This window comes from Bubalus bubalis, chromosome 1 (assembly GCF_019923935.1).
Source record: "Bubalus bubalis isolate 160015118507 breed Murrah chromosome 1, NDDB_SH_1, whole genome shotgun sequence".
NCBI classification, from domain to species: domain Eukaryota; kingdom Metazoa; phylum Chordata; class Mammalia; order Artiodactyla; family Bovidae; genus Bubalus; species Bubalus bubalis.
Window position 1 is genome coordinate 192,768,995 of NC_059157.1, and position 27,805 is coordinate 192,796,799.

General features: G+C 43.5%; 1 long non-coding RNA gene across 1 annotated transcript in view; it reads right to left on the reverse strand.

The window, feature by feature from the left end:
• The window catches only part of LOC123335152, a 45,606-nt gene extending 20,505 nt beyond the window's left edge, over window positions 1-25,101 (reverse strand). Inside the window, exons 1-2 of the long non-coding RNA XR_006553525.2 lie at window positions 23,846-25,101; window positions 11,624-11,753 (exon numbers count right to left, since the gene is read on the reverse strand). This is a non-coding gene — a long non-coding RNA (uncharacterized LOC123335152). The remainder of the gene's footprint in view (window positions 1-11,623; window positions 11,754-23,845) is intronic.
• Window positions 25,102-27,805: the final 2,704 nt, after the last annotated feature.

Here is a 27,805-nt window from a genome sequence, read left to right on the forward strand (position 1 = left end):
CTCAGACAGTAAAGCGTCTGCCTGCAATGCAGGACACTGGGTTCAATCCCCGGGTCAGGAAGATCTCCTGGAGAAGGAAATGGCAAGACACTCCAGTATTCTAGCCTGGAAAATCCCATGGACAGAGGAGCCTGCTACAGTCCATGGGGTCGCAAAGAATCGCACATGGCTGAGCAACTTCACTTTCTTTTTTCAAGAGAAAATTCATAGGAGAAGAACAATATGAGTGAGACTTGTGGCTACCATACTAGGCGAGGGATGGTAAACAAGCTTGGTGATATCTACCCAAGGAGAAGCAAGATGGCAACCTTCTAATATCTGGATCGCTAACAGCGGAGAAGGCAATGGCACCCCACTCCAGTACTCTTACCTGGAAAATCCCGTGGATGGAGGAGCCTGGTAGGCTACAGTCCACGGTGTCGCTAAGAGTCATACACAGCTGAGTGACTTCCCTTTTACTTTTCACTTTCATGCCCTGGAGAAGGAAATGGCAACCCACTCCAGTGTTCTTGCCTGGAGAATCCCAGGGTGGGGGGAGCCTGGTGGGCTGACGTCTATGGGATCACACAGAGTCGGACACAACTGAAGTGACTTAGCAGCAGCAGCAACAACAGAGGAAAAATGAGAAAACACAATTTTCACTGCTCCCTAAAGGTGGAGGGAATTACAGACGATCAGAGAAAGAGAGTTTCAGGACAACCTAAACACAGATGTTGCCCCATGAGGGACTGAGTTCTCAACTCTGAGTTTCCAGTATTGAGTTTACATGCTGGGCTTTTGGGGGGACTATTTTTTTCTGAAGTGAGAATTGCCCTGTGTGATTCTACAAGACAGATGCTTGACGTATGTAGATATGTGGACAGGAGAATTACCATAAAGCCTATTGATTAAATCCAACACACAAGTACTAGCCAAGTATTACTTCAAGGTACTTTGTATACATAGGGAAAATGTGATGGAAAACTAAAAATGATCATGACATCCTGCTTTCCCTGAAGGAGTGTGGAATCTAAAGACATATAAGTGTGTGTGTAATTGGCTTTAAATAAAAGATAAAATGAAAGAGATTGCAGTTGAGGCTCAGGGGGGAAAAAAAGGGAGCTGAAGGATATTCATTGGAAAGACTGATTCACTGGAAGGAAGAATATTCATTGCAAGGACTGTTGCTGAAGCTGAAACTCCAATACTTTGGCCACCTGATGCATGCAAAGAACTGACTCATTTGGAAAAGACCCTGATACTGGGAAAGATTGAAGGTGGGAGGAGAAGGGGATGGCAGAGGATGAGATGGTTGGATGGCATCACCAACTCGATGGACATGAGTTTGAGCAAGCTCCAGGAGTTGATGATGCACAGGGAAGCCTGGTGTGCTGCAGTCCATGGGGTGGCAAAGAGTCGGACACAACTGAGCAACTGAACTGAAGGATAAGGAGAAGATCATACATAACTTTAAGCTGGGTTTGGACCATCAGAGACAGCTTCTGGGACAGGTAGCGTTTGACTTCCATGAGAGCTGCAATTCCAGCCCCGGCTGCAGGCAGCTCCACTACACTCTGACACCCCAAGTGTCTGCATCTGCCTCCAGATTTTGCCTCTTGAAGCTTCCTGTCCATGCTGTCACTCACTCCAGTATTCTTTCCTGGAGGATCCCAGGGACAAAAAGGCCGGTGCGACTCCCGGCCGCTTGGCAGCTTCTGAACTCCTTGGCTTCTCTGCTTCCCTGTCACCCTCATGGCCACGAGGGACTCGCCTCCACCCTTGTCTGCCCCAGCCCCGCTCGCTTTCACATCAGACGGTGCCCCAGCACAGGGTATCATTTCATCACCTCTGCCATGCTCTGTGGTTCAGAAGCAAGTCAGAGGTCCCACCCACACTCAGGGAGAGGGGATTAGACCAGGCATGAACGCCAGGCCATACCAAGGTCTGTCTGTCATGCAGACCACACAAGAGTCATTTTAGACACCTGGAGCCAGGAGAGGAATGATGGGACAAAGATTGACGGTTCATTGCAGGGCAGTGGGCAGGGGAAGTTAGGAAGGTGCCGGGCTGGCCCCTGGGGCAGCCTTTAGAACTGCCCTTATTTTCCTCTCTGCTCTTGCACAGACCTATGGCTTTTTGTCCTATGAGTGTAGCAAAGGGACAATTTAGGAACCGCGTAGTCACCTCTGAAGCTTCCCAGGTGGCTCAGTGATGAAGAATCTGCCTGCCAATGCAGGAGACACGGGTTCAATCCCTGGGTCAGGAAGAGCCCCTCGAGGAGGGCATGGCTACCCACTCCAGAATGCTCCCCTGGAGAATCCCACGGACAGAGGAGCCTGGTGGGCTACAGCCCATGGGTTGCAAAGAGTTGGACACAACTAAGCAACTGAACAGCAACAGTCACCTCTAAGGACTGTTTAGTGATCACTAACTAACTAAAAGACGGTGACTACTTTTATGCATGAGCAAGTGCCTAGCTCAGAAGGGTAAGGCCAGGCAGCCCCAGGCTGGAGTTCCCGTCTTGACAGTTCTGGAAACCTCGCACCCCTGCAGGCACTAATCCACCCAGCGGTGGTGACTGATTCTGCTGGGATTTACAGGTCTTGGCCCTCACATGGGCCCCCAGCCTGTGGTTAAGTAACGTTATCCCCCCAGCCACGTGTTTACACACGGGAATTCCTGGACATTACCAGCTGCTTAGACAGAACCTTTTATTTCCAGTGGTTTGAACTCCACGTTGCACTCCGAGCTCGCTGGAGCCTCTCCCTCATAATGCAAGGTGCCCCCTCCCCTGAGAACCGACCATTTAAAAATTAATCACCCTGATGTTTCTTTCCACAGCGAAGATCCTTGTTCTATTTATTTCCCTCTCCTTAAGACCTGCCCCTGGAGATGTCGAGGGAAGACTGTGGATTTTGTTATTTTCTCCTGCTGTAAAGTGGTCTGAAAACTACATAGAAGATAATCAGGAGATACCACTAATCCCGGGTATTTCCTCTCTCCAAACCTGGCGCCTCTTGGGGGAAGTGGTGTTTCCATCAGTGAGTAAATGCCATAAATCTGGTGCCCTTTGGAGTACTGAGCAACCCTGAGAGTAGCTCTGTGATAGGTTGCCAATGGCCATAATCCTCAGTTCTCCATATACTCACACCTTTGCAATGTGACTTTGTGGCTTTTCACATCAAGAAAGATCTCCTCCCCAGACCTTGATTCTGGGTCTTTGTTAGAACTTATTTCAACCAAAAGAATGAAGTAGAAAAGACAGTCTGTCAGTCAGGGGCCCTGGCACCAAAATGTCTTGGGTACTTCAACCCCTTGGACTCCTGCAAAGATTAAGCCCAGGCTAGATGACTGGAGAATGAGAGACCACGGGGGACAGAGACTTGCCATCCCCTCTGTTGTCTTTTTAGACTAGCCAGGCCCCACCCAACCCGGAAACTGATGGCTGACACGTGGATGAACCTGAACAAGACAAGAAAAACTGCCCAACGGGGCCCAGCGCATACTGCCAACCCCCACACACATGTGAGCAAAACAGACAGCTATCGTTTTTGCCTACCTTTGCTCCATGGAAGACAAGCTATGACAAACCTAAAGAGCATACTAAAAAGCAGAGACATCACTTTGCCGACAAAGGTCCATATAGTCAAAACTATGGTTTTTCCAGTAGTCATGTATGGATGTGAGAGTTGGATCACAGAGAAGGCTGAGCACCAAAGAATTGATGCTTTTGAACTATGGTGTTGGAGAAGACTCTTGAGAGTCCCTTGGACTGCAAGGAGATCCAACCAGTCCATTCTAAAGGAGATCAGTCCTGAATATTCATTGGAAGAACTGATGCTGAAGCTGAAACTCCAATACTTTGGCCACCTGATGCGAAGAACTGACTCCCTAGAAAAGACCCTGATGCTGGGAAAGATTGAACGCAGGAGAAGAAGGGGATGAGATGGTTGGATGACATCACTGACTCAATGCACATGAGTGTGAGCAAGCTCCGGAAGACAGTGCCTTCTCCCGGGAGACAGGGAAACTTGCATGCTGCAGTCCGTGGGGTTCAAAGAGTCAGACACAACTTAGTGACTGAACAATAACAAAATTTGGAGTGCTTTGTTATAGTAAGAGCTAACTGATCTAGGCTCCATAGTTTATCCACATAAACATCAGAGTTCCCAGTTTGAAAGTATAATGAGGCAAGGCCATCTACAAATGATGTCTCAACCTGACTCATTGTCAAACATCCAGCAGGCTGGTGATGTCTTTCTTCCTTCTCTCACTAAGTCTTTGGGGACCATTTTCCTGAGCTACCAGCACCGTACTTTGAAACTGGAAGAAAAAGACCTCTGGGGGATAAGTCAAGTCTCCATATCTTTTCCTTTCAAAAAAAACCTTACAAAATGTTTTTTTTTAAGTTTATACCTGGATGATTGCCTTCAATTCCTTGTTTCATAAGCTTCTATTCTCCCGATGAGCCATGACAGCATTGATTCCAACCTATGATTGCTGGTGAAATATTAAACCTTATTGATTCGAAATTCAGGATCAGTTGCAGATTGGATACTCGGCATATTTTGAAAAGGCATGATTTTATTCTTCTGGTAGCAAAGTAATTGCAGCTTCACAACATTCTTTCTTTCTCTTTTTTTGGTAGATGGAGTCCTTCAAATCAGCTTTCTTATTTTTACCGCCCCAGAATTGCTAAATGCCTTATGTTGACTAACCAATTAACTTACTCTTCCAAATGAAGTGTGCATGTTTCTTACTAATAAGTGTGCTAGTGTGCAAACACACGTTGTTTCCATTAACTACACATTACGATTCTTTCACATCTTCGAAACAACAACAAAAACCTCACTGGCTACATGTAAAGATAGTCTGAGAAAAATCCAGTAGAATTTTTTTTTTCAAATCAGCAGTTTATCATTAGCTTGATGTGTCATTGAAGGTATCCCACTGCTCCCCAAGACTCTCGTAAGCTTAAAGCTCACCCCAATACCTGGCTACTACTAAAGTTCTTTCTTCTTAAATTCTCTTAGAAAATAGAGAGCCACACTGCTGAAATAAAGTTTCTCAGGATGACTCAAGTCTTGGGGTTGACAATGTGCTGTCTAAAACTCAAGTTTGGGCTTCCCAGTTGGCTCAGTAGTAAAGAATCCACCTGCCAATGCAGGAGATATGGGCTCCACCCCGATCTGGGAAGTTCCCATTTGCTTTGACGCATCTAAGCCTGTGCACCACAGCTATCAATCCTGTGCTCCAGAGTGCATGCTCCGTAACAAGAGACGCCACCTCAATGAAAGCCCATGCGCTGCAACTAGAGAGTAGCCCCCACTCAGCAGCTAGAGAAAAGCCTGCAGTGCAACAAAGGTCCAGCACAGTAAAAACTAACTAACTTTTTAATTAAAAGATAAAACCCAGGTTCATCTAAAGATGCAAAGACCTCAAGATATGCATCCAATTGGGTACTTATTTCCCAATTTCTAACTCAGAGCTGCATTTCTCTTAGGTAATTAGTTCAGTCGCTCAGTCATGTCCAACTCTTTGCAACCCCATGAACCGCAGCACACCAGGCCTCCCTGTCCATCACCAGCTCCCGGAGTCTACTCAAACTCATGCCCATTGAGTCAGTGATGCCATCCAACCATCTCATCCTCTGTCTCCCCTTCTCCTCCTGCCTTCAATCTTTCCCAGCATCAGGGTCTTTTCAAATGAGTCAGTTCTTCCCATCAAATGGCCAAAGTATTGGAGTTTCAGCTTCAACATCAGTCCTTCCAATGAATATTCAGGACTGATTTCCTTTAGGATGGACTAGTTGGATCTCCTTGCAGTCCAAGGGACTCTCAAGAGTCTTCTCCAACACCACAGTTTAAAAGCATTAATTCTTTGGTGCTCAGCTTTCTTTATGGTCCAACTCTCACATCCATACATGACTACTACTACATTTCTCTTAAGCATCCAAAAATATATACTCCTCTCCAAAACACAATTATTAAACATTTTTTCCTTGAAAACAACTTCAGTAGCAACATTTTTATTGAAGTACAGTTGATTTACAATGCTGTGTTTGTTTCAGGTGTACAGCAAAGTGATTCAGCTATATATATATATATATATATATATATATATAGTTATATATATATAGTTATATATACATATTATTTTTCAGGTTATTTTCCATTATAGATTATTACAAGGCTTTGAATATAATTGCTTGTGCTATACAGTAAGCCCTTGCTGTTAATTTATTTTATATAGAGTGGTATGTCTCTTAATTTGAAACTCCTAGTTTATCCCTCTCCTGCTTCTCCTTTGTTAACCGTAAGTTTGATCTCTGTGTGCGAGTCTCTTTCTATTTTATTTTATAAGTCCATTTGTGTCATTTTTTTAGATTCCACATATCAGTGATATCATATATTAATCTTTCTTTGTCTAACTTACTTCACTTAGTATGATCATCGCTAGGTCCATTAATGTGATTGTAAGTGACTGTTGCATTCTATTTGGTGACTGAGCAGTGTTCCATCATGTATATGGACCATGTCTCTGTTCATTCGTTCATCAGTGGACATACAGGTTGTTTCCATATTAAACATTGTAAAGGAAGTATATAAACAAGTTAAAAACACTCCTTAAAATATACATTTTTACATAATGTGAAAGTTGCTCAGTCATGTCCAACTCTTCGTGACCCCTTGGACTATAGGGTCCATGGAATTCTCCAGGCCAGCATACGGGAGTCGGTAACCTTTCCCTTCTCCAGTGGATCTTCCTGACCCAGGAATCAAACTTGGGTCTCCTGCATTGCAGGTGGATTCTTTATCAGCTGAGCTACCAGGGAAGCCCTACATAAGCCCTATACTATATAATAGGCTCAGATGGTAAAGCATCTGCCTACAGTGCAGGAGACCCAGGTTCAATCCCTGTGTCAGGAAGATCTCCTGGAGAAGGAAATGGCAACCAACTCCAGTATTCTTGCCTGGAAAATCCCATGGATGGAGGAGCCTGGTGGGCTACAGTCCAAGGGGTCGCAAAGAGTCGGACACAACTGAGCAACTTCACTTTCACTTTATTAGACTTAAAACACATTTGCCCTGGTGTGTTCCACATAGACAGCAAAACACAGAATCTCCCCATTCTTGCCCCGTTGGCAGTCACTGCTTAGAACCCCTTCCCTTTCCCCTCTTGGAGCTCCTACCTCAATTCTGACCCTCACTTCTCATCTCTAACTGACATTCACCTGACTTAAAGGAACCTCAGCCCACCAAACCCCACATCCCCATGGAATGGTAGGGTCAGTCTCCTGCCTTCCCTGCCTTCACACTAGAACTGTGAAACTGACTTCCAACACAAAATGTCCATAGAGGGTTGGAGGGTCCCTTTTGAACTGTCAGGGAACTGTTTTATGTCCCTATTCTCAATTGATTCTTGGACCCATTCCTGCATTCCTCAACTGGCACTCACTGATCTAGTCTGACATCTGCAAGGCAGATAGAGAAACAAGTCCAAGTTTATTTCAGCATTACTTTGCTAGTATGTGAAATGAGTGCTATTATGGTAGTTTGAAAATTCTTTGGCATTTCCCTTCTTCAGAATTGGAATGAAAACTGACCTTTTCTAATCCTGTGGCCACTGCCACTGCTGAGTTTTCCAAATATGCAGGCATGCTGAGTGCAGCACTTGAACAGCATCATCTTTTAGGATTTGAAACTGCTCAGCTGGAATTTCATCACCTATATTAGCTTTGTAAAAGTAATTAATACAAAGTAATTAGCTTTGTATTAGTAATGCTTCCTAAGGCCCACTTAACTTCATACTCTAGGATCTCTGGCTCTAGGTCAGTGACCACACCATCATGGTTATCCAGGTCATTAGATCTTTTTTGTATAGTTCTTCTTGGTACTCTTGGCATCTCTTCTTAATATTTTCTGCTTCTATTAGGACCTTGCTGCTTCTGTCCTTTATTGTGTCCATCTTTGCATGAAATGTTCCTTTGGTATCTCCAGGTTTCTTGTGAGATCTCTAGTCTTTCCCATTCTATTGTTTTCGTCTATTTCTTTCATTGTGCACTTTCTTTCCTTGCTATCAGTTGGGTCTGTCTTTCCCTTTCTCTTTTGCCTTTTACTTCTCTTCTTTTCTCAGCTATTTGTAACACTTTATTAGACAACCCCTTTGCCTTTTTGCATTTCTTTTTCTTGAGGATAGTTTTGATCACCACCTCCTATACAATGGTACAAACCTCCATCCTTAGTTCTTCAGGCCTTCTGTCTACTATCTTTAATCCACTGAATCTATTTGTCACCTCCTCTGTGTAATCATAAGGGATTTGATTTAGGTCATACTTGAATGATCTACTTTCTTCAATTCCCAACTTTCTTCAATTAATTCTGAATTTTGCAATAAGGACCTCATGATCTGAGCCATAGTCAGCTCCAGGTCTTGTTTTTTCTTTTTGTTTGTTTGTTTTACTGTATAGTTTCTCCATCTTCAACTGCAAAGAATATAATCCACCTGATTTTAGTATGGATCATCTGGTGATATCCACGTGTACAGTTGTCTCTTGCATTCTTGGAAGAGGGTGTTTGCTATGACCAGGGTGTTCTCTTGGCAAAATTCTGTTAGTCTTTGCTCTGCTTCATTTTGTACTCCAAGGCCAAGCTTGCCTGTTACTCCAAATATCTCTTGACTTCCTACTTTTGCATTCCAGTCCCCTATGATGAAAAGGACATGTTTTTTTGGTGTTAGTTCCAGAATGTCTTATAGTTCTTCATAGAACTATTCAACTTCAGCTTCTTTGGCATTAGTGGTTGGGGTATATACCTGAATTACTGTGATGTTGAATGGTTTGCCTTGGAAATGAACCAATATCATTCTGCTTTTATTGAGATTGCACCCAAATACTGCATTTCAGATTCTTCTGTTGACTTTGAGGGCTACTCCCTTCCTTCTAAGGGATTCTTGTAGTAGATATGTAGTAGATATGGTGGTTATCTGAATTAAATTTGCCCATTCCCATCCACTTTAGTTCACTGTTTCCTAAAATGTCAGTGTTCACTCTTGCCATCTCTTGCTTGACCACATCCAGTTTACCTTGATCCATAGACCTAACATTCTAGGTTCCTCTGCATTATTGTTCTTTTCAACATCAGACTTTACTTTCATGACCAAACACATCCACAATTGAGCATTATTTCTACTTTGGCCCATCCTCTTCTTTCCCTCTGGAATTATTTCTCCACTCTTCTACAGTAGTATATTGGACACCTATGGGCCTGGGGAGCTCAACTTCCAGTGTCATATCTTTTTACCTTTTCATACTGTTCATGGAGTTCTCAAGGCAAGAATACTGGAGTTTTTTGCCATTCCCTTCTCCAGTGGACCAGATTTTGTCAGAACTCTCCACCATGGCCCATCCATCTTGGATGGCCCTGTAGAGCATGGCTCATAACTTCTTTGCAATCTGAGCCACCAGGGAAGCTGCAAGTAAATGTATAAATAAAGCAAAAGCTCTCAATACTGTCACCAGTTTATTAAGGAGTCTCAGAACATGGGGTTACAAACACAAAATGGTTTTGTCTCTTCCAGTCATTGCCCCTTTTACTTTTCCCTGTTCAATCTTCCTTTTAGCACACCTTCATGGTACCCTTGGCAGACACCATATCTTTCCAGTCCCTGGTGTGCTCCAGAGCTTCAGTCTCAATCTTGATGTAAACCCTGTGCCTTCTTTACCTCTATGCAGACTTGAGCTGGGACTCTAAATCCTGAAGGGCGGGGGGATCTGCATCCACAAGGCTCACCCACTCCTGCCAGAACTGTCAGTTGACTACTCAGCTGACTCAGTTGACACATCAACTGACTCAGTTGCCATGTCGACTCGCCTAAGTGAGTAGACTCAAGTTGACATGTTGACTCGCCTGCATGGCCACTGATGACATCCTATCTTGGGTCGTTCTTGTAGCTCTATTGGATACCTGGCTTATGATTCTTCTGAGTGGCAGTACCTGAGTGCTGGCTTTCTTGCGGGGCACATGTCTGAGTTTGAGGGCTTTGTAAACTCCCTTCTCCACCCCTTCCTATTGCATTGCCCTGATATTTTGAACCCAGTCCTTGGTTGACCCTTTTTCACCCCTTCTTTGTGTTCCTTATACCAGAGGAAAATCTCAAAACCTCTTACTGCTAGAATTCCTGTACCTGATGGAGACCCCACTTAATGGGTACCAACAAGACGGCTCAAGCTCAGCTTCCTTTCTAGGATGTCCATCGACCCACAAGAAACTGAAGCTGAGCCTGGATGGGAGCGGGGTTTGGTGGAGAATGGATCCATGTATCTGTATGGCTGAGTCCCTTCACTGTTCATCTGAAACTATCACAACATTGTTAATCAGTTATACCCCAATGCAAAATGTTTTTGGCATTAAAGAAAATAAAAATCATATTTAAAAAAAAGAAACTCAGGCTGCTCCACATCCAACCTCTGCCTCCCCTCCCATGTCTCTCAGAGGCAAATCAGTAAGTTCAATTCTTAAGCCAACATCCAGCCAGGGAAAGCAAGTCTCCCTTTGTTTGGGGCATCTCCAATCTTTTAGTATTTCCCTGGGTCGTCTCACTTGTCTTCATGGTGAGAGGTTCTATCTCATACTCTTATGTCTTCCTTCTTCCCTCCCCAGGTTTATTAGAAACACTGAGCAGAGGTGCTGGGTAGTGGCTGGTGACGGGCTGGGTGGCCAACAGAAAAGCCCCTACTGAACCTCTCGGTGTTTGTCTCCAGGGCTTCTGTAGCAGATGATCAAAAATGGGAGGGGCTTAAATAACAGAAATGTGTTCTCTTGTAGTTCTGGATGCTGGAAGTCCAAAACTGAGATGCTGGGACAGCCACAGCCCTGTGAAAGCTCTGGGAAAGAATCCTTTGCTTCTGGCAGCTTCTAGTGGCTTCAGACATTCCTTGGCTTGTGGCAGCATCACTCCATTCTCTGCCTCTGTCTTCACACAGCTTTTTTCCCTCAGGCTCTGTGGAGGCCACTTCTCTTCTTATAGTGAAAGTGAAAGTCACTCAGTCGTGTCCAACTCTTTGCAACCCCGTGGAATAGTTCATGGAGTTCTCCAGGCCAGAATACTTGAGTGGTTAGTCATTCCCTTCTCCAGGGGATCCTCCCAACCCAGGAATTGAACCCAGGTCTCCCACATTGCAGGCAGATTCTATACCAGCAGTCATCAGGGAAGCCCTTCTCTTCTTATAAGGACCCCAGTAACTAAATTTAGGGACCACCCTACACCAGTATCACCTCTTCTTGACTAATTATATCTGCAAAGGCCCCATTTCCAAATAAGGTCACACTGGAAAGTTCCAGGTGGTCATGAATTTTTGCAAAACACTATTCAACCCAGTACACTCTTGTTACGGAGCTTCCCAGGTGACACGGTGGTAAAGAATCTACTTGCCAATGTAGGAGATTCAACAGACTTGGGTTTGATTCTCTGGGTGGGGAAGATTCACTCTAGCATTCTTGCTCAGAAAATCCCATGGACAGAGGAGCCTGGTGGGCTATAGTCCATGGGGTCACAAAGAGTCAAACAGGAAGACATGATGGAGCAACTGAGCACGCACACATACACGCACAATCTTGTTACAGAAAACTTCTAAGTCATTTACCTGAGATGCAGAAGAAACAGAGAGAAGCTTTGAGATGTGTCTTGTTCCACAGAAGGCTTCAGGGGAGAGAAATGATGACGGAGGTGGTGGTGGTGGTGGTACAAGATTAACTCAGGCCCATCAGTGAGATCTACCAAAAAAAAAAAAAAGGAACAAAACGTGGAGGGAAGGTAGGCAATAATACATCATGAAGATTGCTGGCTAAAAAGACGTCCAAACTACTCTGGACTCAGGGATGACCAGCTCCTTACTCCCCAGCCCCCAATCCCCTTCCCTTCCCTCCAACCAGTCCCATAAGTGACCATGTCAGCCACCCCCAGCCCCCACAGCCAGCCCCTCACCAGGAAGGGGAGAAGCTACATCCTGCCCCTGGAAGGAGGTGTTTGCCCAGCACTTAATAATACTCCTGATACACTTTCGCTGGGAGTGAACATACCAGGGGTGTTTCTTCTCACCCCACTTGGGATCCTGCCATTCTCTGTATGAGGAAAAACACCCTAATCCCCAAAACTAACTTCTAAATCTACCCTTCCAGAAGGTAGGGATTCTCTATATCACCACCACTAGAAAAGACTGTTTATATTACAATAGTATAAACTTTGAAACATCCAACTTCATACATCAAGCCAAAGGGAGTATCTTGAAGAATGAAAATGTAACCCAGGAGAACTCTACTCATTCATTTTTCTTTTTTTTTATTTTTATTTTTTTTTAATTTTATTTTTAAACTTTACAAAATTATATTAGTTTTGCCAAATATCAAAATAAATCCGCCACAGGTATACATGAATTAAAAGAATGTTTAAAACTTAGTTTATATCCTCCCCCCCCAAAAAAAATTGTGACAAATACTTCCTTATATGTACCACTAACTTTTAAAGTTAATTATTCTAAATGAATAAATGTATCATCTTCAAGATTAAAAACAAAAATTGCATTTAGTAATTTTTGATGGCCCCTGGAAATGTTATTGAGGTTTGATTTCACTTCAATTAGATAGTTTCTTACAATGACATATTTTAATAAATGTTAAAATGTGATTCTTCCTTTTTAATTATTAGACGTGAGCACAGACTCTGAGCAGAAGCCTGGGTTCTGTTCCAGCTCTTTTTGTGTCTGGGTTAACCTGGCGAAATAACTGCCTCTGTAAGCCTCTGTATTTTCGTCTGGAAAATGGGTCTAATGTTGTAACCTACCTCAAAGTGTTATAATGAGATTGAATGAGTTAATGCATGTGAAGCTCACAGAACAGAATCTGAAACACAGCCATCATTGCCTAGTTCTGCTGTTGTCACTTCTTAGGAGGCCTTGTCTGCCTGGTCTTTTCTCTCTATACTCTAAGTTTCCAAAATACAGGGGAAAAAATACCAGCTGTTATCTCTCCCCAAGCCCTCAGCATGGTGCTCAGCAGAAGCTGGTTACTTCCAGCGCTGTGGTTGAAGCTGTGGAATCATTTACTTTCTTGTGGCATTTTGATACAGTTGAGAATTATTGATCTTGGTTTCTGGGAACAATATGGTTACACAGCGGATACTTTTAGACCAAATTTTGTTTTCTCCTAGAAAGATGAAGAATCACAGCCTCCCAGCCTTGACACAGAGGAACCTTCAGTTGAGAGTCAGGATCCCCCAACTCTCCTCCCATTTCTGCCACCTACTAAGTTATTCTTTTTTATGTATTTATTTTTGACTGCTCAGTCGTGTGATTATTTTATTTTATATATATATATATATGTATACATATATATATATATACATATTTTTTTAACTTTTTATTTTGTATTGGGGTATAGTGGAGAAAGCAATGGCACCCCACTCCAGTACTCTTGCCTGGAAAATCCCATGGATGGAGGAGCCTGGTAGGCTGCAGTCCATGGGGTTGCTAAGAGTCAGACACAACTGAGGGACTTCACTTTCACTTTTCACTTTCATGCATTGGAGAAGGAAATGGCAACCCACTCCAGTGTTCTTGCCTGGAGCATCCCAGGGATGGGGGGCCTGGTGGGCTGCCGTCTCTGGGGTCGCACAGAGTCGGACACGGCTGAAGTGACTTAGCAGCAGCAGCAGCAGCATAGCAGATTAACAGTTCGTTTTAGGTGAACAGCAAAGGGATGCAGTCATATATATGCAGGGATTCCCTGGTGGCTCAGACAGTAAAGCATCTGCCCGCAATGTGGGAGACCCGGGTTCAATCCTTGGGTCGGTAAGATCCCCTGGAGAAGGAAATGGAAACCCACTCCAGTACTCTTGCCTAGAAAATTCCATGGATGGAGGAGCCTGGTGGGCTACAGTCCATGGGGTCACAAAGAGTCAGTCACAGCTGAGCAACTTCAGTTCACTTCACTTCCCTGGTGGCTCAGCTGGCAAAGAATCTGCCTGCACTGCAGGAGACCCAGGTTTGATCCCTGGGTGGGGAAGATCACTTGGAGAAGGGAATGGCTACCCACTCCAGTATTCTTGCCTGAAAAATTCCATGGACAGAGGAGCCTCGAAGGCTGCAGTCCATGGGGTTGCAAAGAGTCAGACAAAATTTAGCAACTAACACTTTGGCGTTCCATACCAGAATAACATACACTGGATGGCTTAAATGACAGCCATACATATGCATGTATCCATTCTAAGGGATCCTTTTTTTAAAAATCGCTTTTTCCCACACAGAAGTTCTCCTATCTGGACAGAAAATTTCTTCCCATGAGATTATATGATTAATAACAGCCCCAGTAACAGCGACCTCACCTCTATCACAGTCCAGGCATGAGTGCTTTAGAATTACCAACTCCTTCAGTCCTCTAGATATGGTTCCCACACCAGGAATAGATAGAGTTTCCACTCTCACTATCCCCATTCTACAGCTGGGCAAACTGAGGCCCAGAGCCCACTGCTGGTACCTGGTAAGTCCAGAGCCTGACCCAGTAGTGCCACCTCCAAGTTCATCAGCATGTGCAGGACAATCAAGTACCTAATGCACTTCCCGGAAAGCTCAGCTCATGTTGGACCCAGCACCCTCCAGCCTCTGTGACGTCACTAAAAGAGTCCTTTAACTCAGTCCCTCAAGAAGCAATTCCATTTGCTCTCTTGAAACTTTCCTGAGTCTTGTTGCCAACAGCCATCACTCTTACTAAGACACATATTTAAACCCTGAGACTGACGTGGCCATCACGGTGCCCTGAGTTGGTGTCTGTGTTTTATATGAATTGTCCCACCTCCCCAGGCACAGATTACCCTCCAGTGTGAGAGACTGTGTCTTCCTCTGTCAGCATCTCCCTGCTGGAGCACACAGTAGGCTCAGTAAGTACCGTCACAAGTCATAGCCTCGCCCACATGTGGCGCATGGTCTGCTGTCATGTCTTGATTTAGCTGAGAGGATGTGGGCAGTGGGGGTGGGAGAAAGCTGCGGCTCCTGAATTCACCGTGTGGGAACAGGATGGAGGAGCGTAGTGAGCCAAGACCAGCACTGGGAGAGGACCCCAGTTATTCAGGGAAGACGAGGAGCTAAGACAAACCAGGCCAATTTCTGTAACAGGATGTAAGAATGTAGCAACAGATGGATACCAAGTCGCTACAGGAGCCTCCGGAATGTAGGAACACCCGGTCTCACAAGAGTCGCCTAGGAGGAGCAATGCGTCACTCACGAAGCCTTTTCCACCTTTACCTTTATGAAGTTTTAATGGCCCTGGCTGGCCTTTGTTCTGCTGACCATGGACACAGAACCTGTCCCTAGGGAAGGCAGACGCAGAGCCCAGGATTGAAATTCCATCAAGCCTTTGGGTCAATGGAAATCCTTTAAGCTGTGACAATAACTCAGGCCCACTCTTTCCTTCATTTAATTCCAGAGGCTTGGAGGGAATTTTATCCATGGGGCAGAATTCCATTTCATTTCTAATGTGACTGTGGAGACCAAAAGCTCACCAGCAGAATCGAGGGTTTACAATGTACAGGCCACTTAGTGTAGGTGGCTGTAGCAACAAATGTCGTGTACTGGCCCCAGTGGCTCTCAACCCCACCGCCTGGGAGTAAAGTTCATTTTAGGATGTATACCAAGTGTGTACACACGAAGAGAGGGTTAGATCTTTCTGTACGTCTCGTTTGAAGCTTGTGCACCAGATTGTTAATATCAGATTATCTGAATGTCTACGGACATGTCTCTACATCAGTGCTATCTGGAAGTGCCCACTAGACCCACACAAGACAAAGCTAGCAAGAAGAGAGAGAGGAGAGGAGATGCTTCTGATAGAAGCTACGGAAGCCTAGTGGTTCAGGAAGAAAAGCCTAGCTGCAAAGATAGAGTTGGAAAGTGGGATATTGCTCCTCGTGGGGCCCCAGAAACCCCAGCAAGAAAGGGCAGGCTCAATGCCAGGTTCCAAAATAGCAACAGGGAATGTGTGTCCAACTCTCAAGCATTTGGTGGTTTACCTGCATCCCGTGTGTTGACCAGATGTTGTTCACTGAAGCCGACTCTGCGTGATTAAAGGGCATCTAATGAAACCCGCATCTAAAACTCACATATGGAACCACACACACACACACACACACACACTAGCAGATGCTACAGGTGCCCCATCCGTATCCCCAAGGCCCTTCCCTTTCCAGTGCACTCTGACCCAACGTCCAACCTCCAACACCTGCACTTCTCTGCCTGAAGGCTTTCTCGGGCTCCCAGAACCTGATCTGCTCGTAGACACTGCAGGTTGGAATTGACTAACGCTTCTGGGAGCAGCCAGTGACTGATGGAAGCTAGTGGCTACATACACCCCAAGGTAGGAAAATTCTGTAGTTCAACATCATTTCCCAAAGTCCCCCAGGGGCATTAATCTCTAATTTCCCATGAAAATAACTTGCTGAGCTCGAATCTTCATCTCAGAATCTGCTTTTAGGGAATGTCAAGTTTGGATATATATTACACAGACACACACGCACACACGCACAACTATTCATAGAAGGTTTAAACTGTACCACACTCTTTGGTTACATTATCTTATTTGATCGTCACAGCAATTTGATTACAGTTCTTATCATTCCACTTTAGAAATGAGAAAACTGAGTCTCAGAGATCCCAGAGATCCCAGCTAACAGATCCCCAGAGTCACACAGTGTACTCAAAACCAACCACGCTGAGGTGCTTCCAATACCTTCAGCATTCCTCGGTGGCAACGCTGCCTCAGTGGAAGGGAAAACCAAGCACACACCTTCAAAGGGCTAGTTCATAGTCCCCATGTCTCTTGGTGAAAGCAAAATTGATATGAAGGTGGAATCAGCGTTACTCTAACCTTAGCATGAATCTGTCCTTACCCATCCCTCACCACCTACTGGCATACCCCGAGAACAGTAATTGCTGTTGTTGAGTCGCTAAATTGTGTCCAACTCTTTGAGACCCCCCTAGACTGTAGCCCACCAGGCTCCTCGGTCCATGGGATTTCCCAAGCAAGAATACTGGAGTCCGTTGCCATTTCCTCCTCTGGAGTATCTTCCCAAGCCAGGGATCAAACCCTTGCCTCCTGCATTGGCAGGCAGGTTCTTTACCACTGAGTCACCAGGGAAGCCACAAATAATAGGAGATGCTTAATAAATACATGGTTGATGGATGGATGGACGTGTAGATGGACAGATGGGTGGATGGGTAAATGTATAACCATTATCAGTCCTCAATGAATTTCTGTGTCTACTGACCCTGAGCAAGGACAAGGGTGGAGTTACAGCTTATTACATATGATTTGCATATAACCTATTGCCTATTTTGTGTCCCAGGACCAACATCTGAAAGGGTTCATGTGAGAATGTTATCTATTAGAGTTGTCAGAGAAGAAAAAGTCTGAGAAAAAACAAGTTTCAAACAGTAACCAGTGGCTGGGTTAAAATCCAGTAGTGGTTCTCATGCCTAAGTGAGAATAGAAACCATCTGGGAAGCTGGTAAGAAATGCTGATTTAATTTAATAAGAACCCAGGGATCATGTAATATCCTCAGATAGTTCTAAAGCCATCACAAAGGTTGTGATGCCCTGAACAGATGGAGGGATCCCCTTCACAGAGACGTTTTCTTCTCTCTTTTAGTTTATTGTCAGGATTCACCTTATTGGGTCAGCATCACACATAACACATAAAGCATCAAGAGGAAGTCACTAGTGGGATATGTATATCACTCCCACGCTGGGTACTCACTGAACGTGTCAGGGAAAACACAGAACCAAAGTCTTAGGGGGTAGACTTTTCTGGGTAGGCCAGAATACTCAACCCTCAACCCGGTGCATCAATTCCATTAACTGCTGCAGAAAGAAAGCTGTTTCACTTTGCTTAAACAGTTTCTTTTTAAAAAAGTCTTTACTGAATTTGTTACACTGTTGCTTCTGGGTTTTTTTTAAATGTTTTGGTTTCTTGGCTATGAGCTATGTGGGATCTTCGCCCCTCAACCAGGGATGGAACCTGTATGCCCGGCACTGGAAGGCGAAGTCCTTCCACTGATCACCAGGGAAGTTCGTATGTGAACATTTTCTGTTATAGGAAGTTCTCTGCCTCCTGAAACTGTCCACTCATTGCTGAACAATTCGGCTACACGGCTCTTAGTGATTCTAGTTCTGTTTACTGAGACCACAAAGACGAGGTCGTATCTGCCTGCACCATGATAGCTCATGGAATATTTAGGGACAGATGGCATCTCTACCATAAGTAACCCCTTTATTCCTTTAAGAATCCATGCAACAGGGATTGATAACTATTAACAGAGGGATTGGGGGCAGGAGGAGAAGGGGACGACAGAGGATGAGATGGCTGGATGGCATCACTGACTTGATGGATGTGAGTCTGAGTGAACTCTGGGAGTTGGTGATGGACAGGGAGGCCTGGCATGCTGCGATTCATGGGGTTGCAAAGAGTCAGACATGACTGATCGACTGAATTGAACTGAACTGAACTGAACTGAACATCTAGGTGGTGCCCTCCAGACATACCTCTGAATTCAGCCTCCCAGGTGTGGTCAGATAAGAACAAGCAGGGACACACCATCACATCCTTTTATCCATACTCCACCTCCATTATTGCCTTCTAAAATCCCATTAGCTGATCTAGGAGCCGCATCCTACTGAACCAAAAATCAATTAAAACCCCAAAGTCTCTTCCACGGAAACCTCTCCGTGTGTGGTCCTTGATCCAGTTACCAGCGCTCGTTGAGTCAGGCCATTCAGCCGTACTGTGACTCATCTAACAATTTGGCCTGCATTTTGGCATCTCTCCATCTGCTCCACACAGGAAGAGTCTCACTGCTTTTCAGCCTTCCTGTGTTCTCTAGATATGGGTAGAACTGTCAAAAAATCAGCTGTCCCACCCCTTCCCCCTGGAGATGCATCATCGTGACATTGGAGGAGACTGTTGATATGGAATCTGATCATATCAGCAGAAAGACATGATGGATAAGACTTCGTTTCTTATGACGATAAGAGTGAAATGAAGGGTTCTTGTGAAAAATTACTTCCTTCCATGCCAACACTGGAGAATTGCATAACCAGGGTACTGTCAAAGTATCCAGTGAATGAGGGAACTTTATTCCTGTCTGAGACACTGATGGTTTAATAAATGTTTGATCCATTTACATTTATTTTGATCTATTGTATCTATCACCTCCCTTACTATTTTTCCTTCCCTACCTTCTGCTCTGTTTTTGTTTCCTTTTTTTAATCCCTTTTGATTCCTATTATTTTGAAATTATATATTTACATTTCTATATTTTTATTATTATAGTATAAGCATACCCTACTATTTTTTTTCAGATTTTGATGCTAAGCAGTATCTCTACTCTCCCACCAGATAAGAATCCTTAATTCCACCCCAAATATTGCCTTTCTATATCATCCATGATACTGATGTCTAGAATTTTCATTCCTTCTCATTTCAAATAAATATCCCCTCAAATATTATTATTACTATTCTTATAGTAGATCTTCAACATGCTTTTACCATGCTTCATAACTTTTTTGCATTTTGATGCCCACTGATCCCTTATAGCTTGCATTTTCTTCTTTCAATATTGCATTATTTTATTTGCTCTTTCAGGTAGTAAGTCTCTTAGTCTTGTGTGTCTGAAAAATATCTTTATTTTCCCTTTACTTATAGCAGGGAGTGAACCGATTATATTGAGAGAATTCTGAGGTGAATAAAAAGAGGAAAAATGATTATAAGGACTCTTACCAGCAGCCTTACCATCATTCCAGGCTCAGAGCTGCTGGGAAAAGCTGCCCTTCCTCTTGAATGATCTTTTAACTGAGTATAGATATGAAGTTGATAGTTACTTCCTCTTACCACTTAGAAAATAGTATTTGATCATCTTCTGACATCTGCTGTTGCCAATCAGAAGTCTGCTATCAGTCTACTTGCTGTTCCTTTTCAGGTACATGTTTTAAATATTTTTATATCATCTTACATATTCTGTGGTTTCGTTGCAATGTGTAAGGTGTGGATTCGTGTTATTCACCCTCTTCAAGATTTGGGATTCTATTGCAAACTGTTTTAACAATTTTTCATTATGGAAAATACTCCACCAATATGTCTTTGGCTATTATTTCTCCTTCATTCTTCTCTAATTTCTTTCTGGCACTCCTATTTGTTGTATTTTGGAGCTTCTTCTTTTGTGTTCATTGTCTCAATTTCCATTTCATATTTATACCATCTCCTTTTTCTCTTTGAGCTGTATTTTGAGCATTTTGTTTTCAGCTTTATCTTCAAAATTATTTCCTCTTCACTTGCATTAGCAATCTTTGTTTCTTTCTCAACCCACCTTCTTTTCATCTTACATTACCAAATCTATTCCTCACTTTTCCCCCTGATCATCTAAATAATGCCTGCTTTCAAATTCCTTGGACATTACTCTTATCTGCAGTTCTTAGTGACTTCTCCCATGTGTTGCATCTGTTGACCTTCTTTCCAGGGGTAGATGTTATTGTGCATTTTTCAATTTTTTAGTGACTTGAGGGAAATGAGACCACACAAGCTGGCATGGTGTGTGAAATGCAAGCTTGTCTTTGCATATTTTTGCCCTTGTAAGAATTCCCACTGGGTGCCCTGGGTTTTGGAGGTCGCCTTAGGAAGACAGTTGAACTTTGGCTCCTGTAGACTCTGTGGAGCTCCAGGCTGGTTTTCATGTTCACTTTTTGCTAGACTCGTTTTCAGTGGGACTTTTCTGGTTTGAGCTATGGCTGTGTATATCTAGTCTCACATTCACACTGTACAAGCTTGTGCTTTCTGATTTCCCGCACGTACCTCTTGCTACCCAAGGTCCAGAGCACAAAGCCCACATCTGGGGCTGGTGGGTGGCACCTTAATCCCTATATCATTGACGGACAGTCCTTAGTACTGGGAGTTCAGTCTCACCTCCTGCACGAGGATCTTGATGCTTGAACTCAGTGCCCGTGGAGTTATAACCCACACTCCCAGGAGACACTCCATCCAGAGTCCCCCAGGCCTCCTTCTTCTCCAGCTCTGGCTCCTTGTTCCTGATGTCTGGGGAGCTCCCTTTTCAGCTTTTGGTCTCACCTGAGGATTGTGTTTCATTATTTTTGGACTGGAAGGGGGACTTTCTCAATTATCTCAGTCAACCATCTTGATCAGACATTTAAAGGATCTTTGAAACATTAGCAAATTTAATTCAAGGGCAATGCTTTCCCCGTAGTCTTTAAGTGGATGTCTTTATAGCCACCCACCTGTGCATCTGAGTTCTGAAAGAGCAAGCAAGTACCTTTACAGCAACACACACACACACACATCACTCACATTCACAGAGGCAAAAGCATAACCTCACAGGAACTGCTCTGAAAGGGAAAGCACCATGTGAATAAACAAGTTCTGATACGTTCAGTGAACACTAATCTTGGTGTCTTCTGTGTTCTTATCAAATAGACGATGTTAAGGACACAAATGGAAAGTTTCTACCTCTGTGTTCTTGGCATGAAAGGACTTACCTGATAAGAAGCACCATGTATCTTGGAAATATAATTCTGAGAATAAAACTCTTTGCAACGCCTCATCCTCACCCTGGTCAGAAACTCTGAGCAGTTGCATGTGTATGCAAAGCTGAATGGGCCTGGAGTTCAGTCGTTCAATAAGTTACAATAGAAATGTTAACTGCAGTATTGATTTTTTATTATGTTTGTATTGCCTGTTTAATTTTATTTTGCTTGCAGGAAATTTTTTAATCAAAAATTCAGTTATTGAAACGCCCCCATCAGCCAAGTGATACTAGCAAAGCTGGAGGAAACGCAGACATTAAATCCCTCCTGGCTTTTCCCTCTTCCCCCTTCGCCCACCCCCAGCTCAAAACTAAAAGCTCCTCCATTTCCAACTGAGAGTAAATGCGTGTGACCTTCAGTTCCACAGAGGTTAACCTACTCTGATTAACTTTTCCATGTTATTCCATTAAATAAAAACAGTTTTGACACCCAGAGACTAAAGCATCCTAGAGATAATACAATAACCCTATGCAATCATTTCAAATTGGATTGTAATAATTCATTTAGGTGACCATACATATTTGTTATATGTAATATGAAACATCGCAAAATGAAATCAATAGAAATGTTTCTTGTTAATGAAGATATACTGGGCTGTTATGTGTGGGTTGCGGACTCAATACCACAGAAATCTTATTTGTATTATAAATTTCAGGGTATCCTGAGAGTTACAAATGAAGATAGCATTTCTTAAAGAAGCGATGGCTGGTCATTTAGAAAATTATATCATAAATTTTATGTCATTTCTTGGTCTTTCAAGATCTCTGCAAGCAACATAGTCTTATAATTTAAGTAAAAATTCTGGCTGAGTGATTGCATTCAACTATTTGCAAATGAACTTTTACCCGAACTTTCATTTCAAAATTACAGAGTTCAAAACAATTTAGCTTTGGTAAGTCTGAGGATGTTACCGCAGAAGAATTTAAAATACTTTTCAGGGTATTTCTTTCCTCCTAACATAAAAACTGAAGCTATCAATGGAGAAATCGATAGATATAGGTTTAAATATATATATATATACACATCAGCCACTGTGACTACAATGGACTTCACTAGAATACTACCCTTAACTTCAAAACAAAATACAATATAATATAACATTGTATAGTATAGTATATGATAAAATATCATATGCACTCATTTATATGTATAAATAAGATTGTCATAATTGTTTGCTAACTAAGCTCACGTGGGATGTTAAAAGGCCCATTTTAATAGTAAGTTCCGCATTTTGAACAATGTTATGGTGATATTTCAGATGAACAGTAGGCAAATATCTGCACTAGGTACCAAGAATAGTGAAATCATGAGTCATGATGCCATTTACATTTCTCTTGTCAAAGTTCACTGCTTTCCTTCTTATGAAACCTGACACCTTGAGGAAGGCCCAAAAGAATAGCATCCACAGAGAATTCTTTGCTCTACGGTGACCTCAAATGGAAGAAAATCCAAAACAGAGGAAATGTACGTATATACAAATGGTTCAGCAGTTAAGAACCCGCCTGCCAATGCAGGAGACGCAGATTTGATCCCTGGGTCAGGGAAATCTGCAGAAGGAAATGGCAACCCACTCCAGTATTCACGCCTGGGAAATCCCATGGACAGAGGAACCTGGTGGGCTACAGTCCATGGGGTCAGACCTGACTTAGCGACTAAAACAACAATAACTGATTCACTTCCCTGTACAGCAGAAACAAACACAACACTCTAAAGCAACTGTACTCCAATAAAAACTAATAATAATAATAAAAGAACAACCTCCATCTCCCAAGTGAGAAAGGAGAATTACAAAACACAAGCAGAGTTATTTGCAATATGTAAATGATCATCGTAGACAGTGTAAGTTTAAAACAGACTCATCACAAGTAACTATAATCATGTTTCTTCATCTGCTATCTTTTTGGCTAATGTGACCCTCTGCCGTTTTGGCCGCACCCTCTGAAACACTCACTTGCAGGTAAACACAGACCAAAACGGCACTGGCTGTGACTGAGTCAACAGCTTTCATTCACAACCTGGTTCTGTCTGTATCCCTTGTGTGCCTGTTGGTGGGGTAGTGGCCACTCCCACACCCACCGGAGGGCTGTCTGAACAGACAGGAGCTGGGCCTGGCTTGGCCTCTGCCTGCTGCTTTCAGGCTTTCAGGCATCTTGAGTCTAAGGCCTTCAGCTCATGTTGCCCTCCAACTTTCCTCAGTGTTTTCTGCCTTCTCCTCACTCGCCTCCCACACTCACCGGATACTCGGGTTCCTGTGTTCGGGTCATAGGTGTCCACGCATGAGCATTCCAGCCTCTTCTGCAAAACACACCTGAGACGTTCATCACCAGGACTGGCTCTGCCTCTGACTTGGGAACCTGGGATCCTGGTTTACACCCTCTCCACCTCCTCCAGGGCTTCTCCTTGGTATCATCCCAGATGTCTGGAACCTCGCCTTTCCTCCTGACTCTGCCCTCATCCTGACAACATATTCTAGCTTTGCTCGCCTTAACAAAAGAGCCACAATTCTCTGGATCTGGACTTCTGAGTTCCTCTCTAGCTACTTCTCTCTGTCTCTCTCTGCCTTCCCGGTGCAATTTCTTGAAGGAATAGTTTGCACTTGTCTCTTCTTCTCCCCTCCTTGGGAGCCACCAACAGCACCCTCTGAAACCGCACTGGCTGAAGTCAGCAAGGCCCTGTTAATTTCCAAATCCAATGGAAACACGTCTGTCTGTCTTTTTCTCTATCCCCTGTGGCCATGAACCACCATTCATACAACATTCTCACTGTGCGAACTCGTGAATTCCCAGATCCTTGGTTGGTGAATCTTTATCCATGAAAGATCCTTCTTCCTTCATCTGCTCTTTTCTTAATTTGAAATTTTTCTCAATGGTAAACTATTCTGAACATTCATAGAAGTTTGAATAGTAGGTTCAACCCTGATTCTCTTATTTTCTCATCCTCTGCAGTTGTTCCTGGCAGCCTCTCCCTCCCGCTGATATTAATTACTGCTCTCCATCTCTTCTTCCTGACCTGCAGGTTTGTGCCTTCCCACTCCAGCCCCCGCCACTTGGACGCCCATAGGCTGCTGCACCAAGCTGACCTCCGCACCACCCACCAGCCTGTTCTCCTCTTTCATTGTTTGTGTTGGTGATCATCTATCTTGCCAACCAAGTCGGATAACAGAACGCTTCTGGCAAAACTGTTACCACATCTCAGAAACATATCTCTCCTCCCACACCCCAGTCATGGCTTTAGTTTGGGCTTTCATCATTTCTTGCTGGATGTGGTTTAACAGTCACCTTATTAGCCTGGCTCTTTGATCTTGCCCCACCACCTTCCAACAACCCAAGCTCCCCCCATTTCTACACAGATTTTTTTTTTCTTTATACAAATTGAAATCCTATCATGCCTCTTCCCTACTTGGAAGGCATAAGGGTATTCCGTAAACTCATCCTCATAAATAACTAATAAGAACCTGCTGTATAGCACAGGGAAGTTTACCTAATGCTCTCTAAGGGCCTATATGGGAAAACAATCTTAAAAAAAGAGAGAGAGAGAGAGTAGATGTGTGTGTGTGTGTGTGTGTGTGTGTAACTGATTCACTCTGCTATACATCTGAAACTAATGCAACATTGTAAATCCACTACACTCCAATAAAAATATTTTTTAAACAAAAATAATTTAACGACTAGGTAGTCCAAAATCTGGAAGATAAGTTGGCAGACTGAAGATTCAGTTAAGAATTTGTGTTGCCATCTTGAGTCTGATGGAGGAAAATGGGGCTGAATTTCTATGTTGCAACCTAGAGGCAGAATTGCTGCTTCTTTGGGGAACTTCAATCTTTGTTTTTAAAGCTTTCAAATGATTGGGTGAAGCCCATCCACATTATGGGGCTTTCCTGGTGGCTCAGACAGTAAATAATCTGCCTACAATGAGAGAGACCCAGGTTCAATCCCTGGGTCAGGAAGATCCCCTCGAGAAGGGACTGGCAACCCACTCCAGTATTCTTGCCTGAATAATCCAATGGGCAGAGGAGCCTGGCGGGCTAAAGTCCATGGGGTTGCCAAGAATCAGACCCAACTGAGCAACTAACACTTTCATCCACATTATAGAAGGTAATATGCTTTATTAAAATCAACTGATTGTAGATGTCAATTATATCTAAAAATATTTTCACAGAAACATGTAAACTAGGGTTTGACCAAACCACCATGTGGAGATGGAGGGTGATCTTTTGGGTAAGGAGATATCTCCTTTCCTCAGAAGTTAACAAGGACTTCAATTTTTACTCACTTGTAACCTCTGAAACAGGAGGTCAGGAAAAGATTACCTAGTGAAATAACAAAAACAAGCACCTTCATGCCATGGAAAGAGACCATCCAGAAAGCCGTCAGACTCTGCACAGAGTATAATGCTGTTATTTTTTCTTATTGACACTGATTGGCTTGTGCTTGAAACTTCCCAAGAAATTTAGAAATATGGACAACAGGATTAGAAGGAGTTTGAACTATGACCCAAGAGATCAAATCCTGACAACTTGGTATGCTAAACTATATTAAAATGTATGACTTTGAAGGAAGAGATCAATATTTCTTTTTTCTGTTTGTGGAGAGCCTGTGCTAAAGGATAGAGAAAAATAGGTAGCCTGAGAATGTGAGCATATCCTAAGGATTTCCCTGGCTTGTAGTCATCCAAGGCCGCCATTTATAGAAAGGAAAAATGTGACCTGCTTCTAGAAAGAATAGCTGACATATTTGCTTGTTTGTTTATTTCAAAACCGAGAATAGATTTATAAATTACTCATGCCTTAAAAACCACATGACTGCCACTATAGACATGACCCAACCAAGACACTCTTTTAAGTATAGCGAAATACAGCTGAAATGCTTATTTCTCTTAGCCGGGGCACCGTGGAGGTTTTTGTCCAGAGTATTTAACCCTTCTGTACAGCCATATTGCAATTGCTGCTCTTCTCTACCTGTAATCACAACCCTGTCAGGGGCCTCTCTCCCCCACATACACCCTTCCTCCCCTACCCCTTCAGGCCTAAGGGAGGCACCAACTTCCCCCTAAATGCATCATCAATCATTCCTGCAATCAACAAAATCTAGGAGAGACGACATGTCAAGAAGGGGAAAATTTAAGCCCTAAGGAAGAGAAGGAGGAGGAGGAAAGGAGAAAATGAGGAGGTCGGACACGACTGAGTGACTTTCACTTTCACTTTCATGCATTGGAAAAGGAAATGGCAACCCACTCCAGTGTTCTTGCTTGGAGAATCCCAGAGACCAGGGAGCCTGGTGAGCTGCCGTCTATGGGGTCACACAGAGTCGGACACGACTGAAGCGACTTAGCAGCAGCAGCAGGGATAACAACAAGTGTGAAGGGAAACGTAGAGGTTCAGAGGATGACCAGCTCCTTACTGAGCTTGTTTTACAGAAAAAACACATATTATAGACAGACTGAAGGACTTCTGGAATGGACTGGACTGGTATTTCTCTTAGGACTTAAACGTTTCCATTCTTGGCCCTTCTCTGGTCCTGCAGAAACAAGAACAAGCTCAACAGGAAAAATCAAGTTCACTCTACGTAGCAGTAGCACATTATGCAGCGTGTCCAAGGCCATGCTTAAAATCATCATCTTTAGAGTTAGCCGGGTTAACTGTCACGGGCTTTTCCTTATAGCTCAGTCGGCAAAGAATCTGCCTGCAGTGCAGGAGATCCTGGTTTGATCCATGGGTCAGGAAGATCCCCTGGAGAAGGAAATAGCAACCCATTCCAGTATCCTTGCCTAGAAAATCTCATGGGCAGAAGAGCCTGGTGGGCTGCAGTCCACGGGGTCGCAAAGAGTCAGGCACAACTGGGCAACTAACACTTCCTTCCTTCCTTATTTTCTGTCCAGTTCATCCAGGTTTCAGCTGGGTGACTGTGCAAATTACTGAACCTCTCTGAGCCTTAGTTTGCTTCTCTATTGTGTGGGACTGAAGATACTACCTCGAAGGTTGAAAAGATTAAAAAAAATAAATGAAAGTGCTTAGCCTGCTGTCCAGTATAAATGAAGTGGCCAAATAATAGTCATGATTATTACTAATTTAAAATAAATAAGCATAAAACTGAATTTAATTTTTAAAGACTGAAATTGGATGGCAGGTATGCTGAAAGCTGTATATTCTCTGTGGTCACTCCTTGAGCCCCTTTTCTCCCCTCTGCTCCTCCCAT